Here is a 5,671-nt window from a genome sequence, read left to right as displayed (position 1 = left end):
GGACAAGAAAACAAGGATATAATATATGTCGGTTTTCGTCGTATTGCGAAGTCAATTAAACAATGTCCTAAAAGTGTTGGTAAAAAGTGTTGTGTGCACTATTCTAGGTCACACTATTCATGCTAGCAAAACCGTGAAAACAGAATGAAACAAGGAAAAACGACACACGGCTAACATGACTAAGTCCGTTTATATAAGAAAAAACTAATACGAAAACATATCTTACAAAGATACAAGACTTTCCGGTACAATGCCCTAATCGCTAAATCGTCCGTTTCACTAAAAATAAGACAATTTTAACTCGTCCAAAATAATAATTTAGCATTCCCGGGACTCCGGAAATATGACAAATGATGACAAACATATGGAAACAATATGAGGATGTTAATGGGGTGTCCGAAACATAAGCTTTCGATGCTGCGTTGCAACCCCCACAACTTGTCTGTTTCTACACCGACAAGCTAATAAACGACATTTCCGACATCGAAAACAACCAAATGAAAGCTTTGGTGAACTAGTTAAGCTTATTTTGAGATTCCAAATCCCTTTATACATCTCTTGGTTGCGGATTTACAACTTACGGAAAAACTTCGTCGGTAAGAATTAAAAGTGCTTTTATAGAACCGACGACCAAACGGAAGTCGTTTAAGATATCAAAATATAATTTTTACTAGTTTAGTGATTTTGTTAATAATAAATAACATTCCGAATCACTAATTACCCCGTACTGGTGAAAGATTACCCTAATCACCATACTTAGCCTAATTACCAAAATATCTAGATATTTTGGTAACTTTAATAAAAAAATAATAATAATTACACTTTACCCCCCCCCCCCATGTGATGAACATTTTTAAGTGGGTCCCACATCCTTCCCCACTTGCAAAAATATCCTAGATATTTCCTTTGTTGCAATTTGTGAAGATATGGATGATTAAAAGTCTAGTAATCCTTATCATCACCAACACTTTTCAAGAACTCTTACACCTCCCAAAACACACACTTAAGAATCCATTTTCTTCTCCAAAAATTCAGCCATATACACCTCTAAATAACCTTCCTTTCAAGCAATTTGTTGATGATCAAGATGTACTTCTATGGAGCCTAAGGTGATCTAAGGCATCTCTAAGTTAAAGAAAGCATTTTCATCCATCCAAGAGCTTTCTACCATCAAGATCATCATCTTCCTTCCTCATCATCTTCACTAAGATCATCCCTAGCCACAAGTGCTAGAAGTGAGCTTCTAAATCTATTTTTTATACATATTTATGTAGTTGTTATTTAAAGATCATGATATAACCAAAAGATTCATACAAGAATAAGTAGAAAATACAAAGAAGAAAAAAAATATAAATCATGATATAGATGTTGGTTTATGTTGTGATTTAAGGCTTATTACTTGCTTATTTGATCTACTCTTGATGAAGATCATAAAAATAAGTTGTTAGATGATGTTTAAAAACATAATCTAACAAGTATACATGTCTATGTTAAAAGGGTTTTTGTTAAACATAAATGTTAAATGGAGGATAATAATTTATGGTGTAGTAAAGATATTTAACGTTTTTCATTAAAAACAATACTTTTACAAGATTATGAAAAGTAACATACTAAGTTGAGATTTTTATAAAAGTAGATGAAACTAGAAGTAACCATGGTTTTTGAACTAGTAAACACATGAAACGATCATACCAAAAACCCTACATGATATTGATTTCATCTTGTTATGATTTTGATATAAAATCTTATATGTTTTTGTTAAAGATGTTATGAGTAAATTGATGGTGAATTTGAAAAGAAAATGATATGTTTACTAAACATGGCTAAATGGTTAATACAAAGGTTATATGGCCAATTTTTCTTTAGAATCATATGTTAACAAAATTATCATTTTTGGCTAAATCTTTACATGATTAAAAAGTTTTTAAACAATGGGTTTTATAGAAACAAAGTTAGATAAATATATATTTTTGAGAAAATATATATTTGGTAATCTTAACAACTTGGGTGCTATGTGATACTTGGTGTATTAGTTATATATATCAAAGATAGGAACTTGAATACAATGGTAAAAAAATGAACACATGACACATTATAATCAAAGTCTTACAGGATTCATATAGATACGCATTAAAAACGAGTTACGGACGATCCGAATAATCGAATACAAATTGTGGTCTAATCGGACGACAGACGAACCTATGAACATATCGCCAATCCGAGGACTTACTACGACGTTTAGACGATCTTTCGACGCGGACACAAAAATTACGTTACCATTAAAAAAATTCGGACATTTTGAAACATATAAAAACTATGATGTTTTTATTAACTAAAAAGTATACTTACTGAATTTTTATAAAAATGTTTTTATAAAAATGAAAGACTTATATTTACAAGTGGGCTATTTTATACAAATGGGCTTACTTTTCTTAGTGGGTTATTTTATACAAATGGGCTTACATTTCTTAATGGGCTTCGTAACATTTGTGCTCGAGATCATTATGAACAGTCCAATTATCAATAAAACAATGTTATTTGATCCCAATGTTTGTTTGGTTGTGTTTTACATTTTTCATGTTTTGACTTTTGTTCAATTCCAAACTCTACATCGCTTTCTAGAGAATTATACGCAAACTGGTGCATAAACGTACTCAGTTTAATGCGACAAATACTCCGGAACATCAACATATACTCAACATACCTTAAATAACCTTTAGATAACTTAGAAATAAGTTTTGAAGGCTTTGGTATGGCAAAAACAAGTTAATTCGCTTACAGGGACTAAACTTGACAAACTGCGAAAGTATGCCAATTTGAACTGTAACAAACATTCCGGAACATGTCCATAAGTTAAACATACCATAAATATCCTTTACATAGCTTAGAAATAGGCTTTGAGGGGTTTGGTAAGCTAAAATAAACTTTTGGATCATTCAGGGACTAAAAGTGTCAAAAAGTGCACAAGTTTGCACTTTCGCGCATAACTTACGTTCTGAATACATCCGGACATCAAAAAATTTATGTAAGCATCCTTATATTATGCCTTAGTATTTGGCATCAGAAAAATCCATTCGTCGCGTCATTTGGATCGTCTTTCGCGCTTATGCGCATTCCGTCGTAATTAAGCGAACATCGCGATCGTACGACCAAACGAACCGACATCCGGAATATTTTTGAGCATATTTCAAGTCCCCTACACTTTAACTTCATATTAGAGCCTTGAAATGAGGTTAACGGGGCTTAAACGTGCCAAAAATGGGCCAAATTGCATGTTTCTGAAGTGCAGGGACTAAAACTGAAAATTCTGAACTGTGACCCTCAGACGGGGCGCGTAAGACTTGTCCAAATCCTTACGCGGGGCACGTCAGACATACAGACCAGATTCAATGTTTCTTCAATCCACTTGCATTGGCCTTTCGATCACCCAAAGGGCAACGACACGTGTCAAATTCCTATGGTGGGGGCAAAATAAGCCACCACAACTTTGCGACAAGTGTACGGCTCGGATCGTGGCACGATATTCAAGAAACGATCCTAACGGTCTTGCTATTCCTATAAATACCCCCCACTCTTTTGGTTAAAAACCCACACAATCTGATCTAAAGCTCTAAGTTGGAACCTTTGTTTCATACCTGAGCCATTTTGATCTAGATTAGCATTCGGGGACCCTTCGTAAGTGTTCTTTCGTTCTTTTATTCGCGTTTCGAGTCCGAAAGTCAAAGTTTTGCTTGACTTTATGTGTGACCAGCCATTGGTCAACACTAAGTTCATGGAACTTCATAACGTGAGCGTGATCACAATGGTTATAATCCATGGCGACTATGCCTACTGATTACCACGTTATCTAGGCTCAGTGACGAGTCGTAGTTTCGGCCAAAATGCGCATCCTTGCGTATTTTGTAACCAAACTACTTGTGAGCATCAAAGCCATTTGTTTTGATGCCAAACCTATTTTCTAAACTTAGTTAAGCATGTCCTAACATGCTTAGCTCATCACTTTTAGTTTAGTGCATATATAGGGTCGTAAGGTAAGCGATCTAAACAATCGCTTATACTTTCGAACCTGACCCATTTGGTCGATCATGAGGATCCGACCAAACACATTAGGTGACCATCGCTATAGCCTTCCGAGGTTATACCTTATGGCCACGGTGTTGGGCGTTCCAAACGCGTTCTACGCGAACGGCGCGTTAAGGTAGCATAAGCTACCTAAACGAGTCGTAATGGGTCGTAAGCACTTGGGTTAGGTTTCATTTTAGTGTGTAGGTCTTGTTAAACCATATTTCACGAGTCTCCATACTCGTTTGGTTTACGAACCCGCATACTATCCGATCCTTCCGATTTTGGTCCGGTATATTAATATAGCTACCTATTAGGTGTCGTTTGATATCCCGTGATCTCTAGCTTTGTGTGATTATTACACAAGGAATTCAAAGCAATCTCAGGTGAGTACATTGAACACCACATTTACTGTTTTCCAAACTGTTTTGGGGGAAACACGTGTGCCTACTTGTTACTTTCATGCTTTCCATGTTTTCACATCATATACCTGCTATGTTCGTTAGTACATTATAGTACATGATTTCATTACATCTCATGCTATGTATGCCCATTGTGTGCGTACTTAGTACATTGTTTTACATTACACTTCATGCTATGTATGCCCATTGTGTGCGTACTTAGTACATTGTTTCACATTACCTTTCATGCTATTTATGCCCATTGTGTGCATACTTAGTACAATTGTTTACATCACATGCTTTCATTTTGTTATGACATTTGGTTTGTTCAACATGGAACAATACATTCATTAACATTAGCTACGCCGTTCATTAGTAGGTAGTGGTACCATAGGAATTGACAACTCCCGTTCCTGAAATCCTGGGTTTGTTTGGATTGGAATGAATGACCGAATTCGATATACATAACTTAGATGAACCTTTAATTTGTTTAAAGGTTTATCGCCACAGTCTCAAGGCTTGGATGTATGCATATTTCACAATATCGCATAAATGTTAATATCAGTAGAGCATGCATTGTTCCACAAAACATAACGTTGATTTAAACCATGTTTTACTTCAACACCTTGTTTTGTGCATTTTACATATGGTTTAGTTGATACATCTCACTTACCATACAAGATATATTTTGGGTACACATTACATGATCTACATTAAACATAAACATTTTGACATTGATATACATACTTGGTGGTTTACATTAAACATAGACATTTCGATATGGTTTATACAATAACACTTGACAATTGATTTATACATGAACAATTTACATGGTGGTTGGTTTGGGTAAATGGTTGGAGTAACGTCGCGTATGTAATATGATACAAACATGGTGGATACGCCGCTGGTACTTCCTATATATAAATGCTTGCATTATATTACATATCGTAGCGTTATCTAAATCATTTCAGTATAAACATATTACATTTTATACAAATAACATATTCTGCACAAGACATTGTTTTACAAACATCTTATCTTATACATACTCATTTTACTAGGTTATTCTTTTAACCTTACATTTAGTTTACATATCATCTGATATTATCGTTTTTCAAATGGTTTACAAAGCAAGACAAATTACAAGGTTCATGACTAAACATTTTCTCAAACATAAGTCATGAATTCCGTTTTCACAAAACCAATGT

Source organism: Helianthus annuus, chromosome 5 (assembly GCF_002127325.2).
Source record: "Helianthus annuus cultivar XRQ/B chromosome 5, HanXRQr2.0-SUNRISE, whole genome shotgun sequence".
Classification (NCBI taxonomy): domain Eukaryota; kingdom Viridiplantae; phylum Streptophyta; class Magnoliopsida; order Asterales; family Asteraceae; genus Helianthus; species Helianthus annuus.
The sequence above is the reverse complement of the archived record's forward strand: the minus strand, read 5'-3'. Positions refer to the sequence as shown.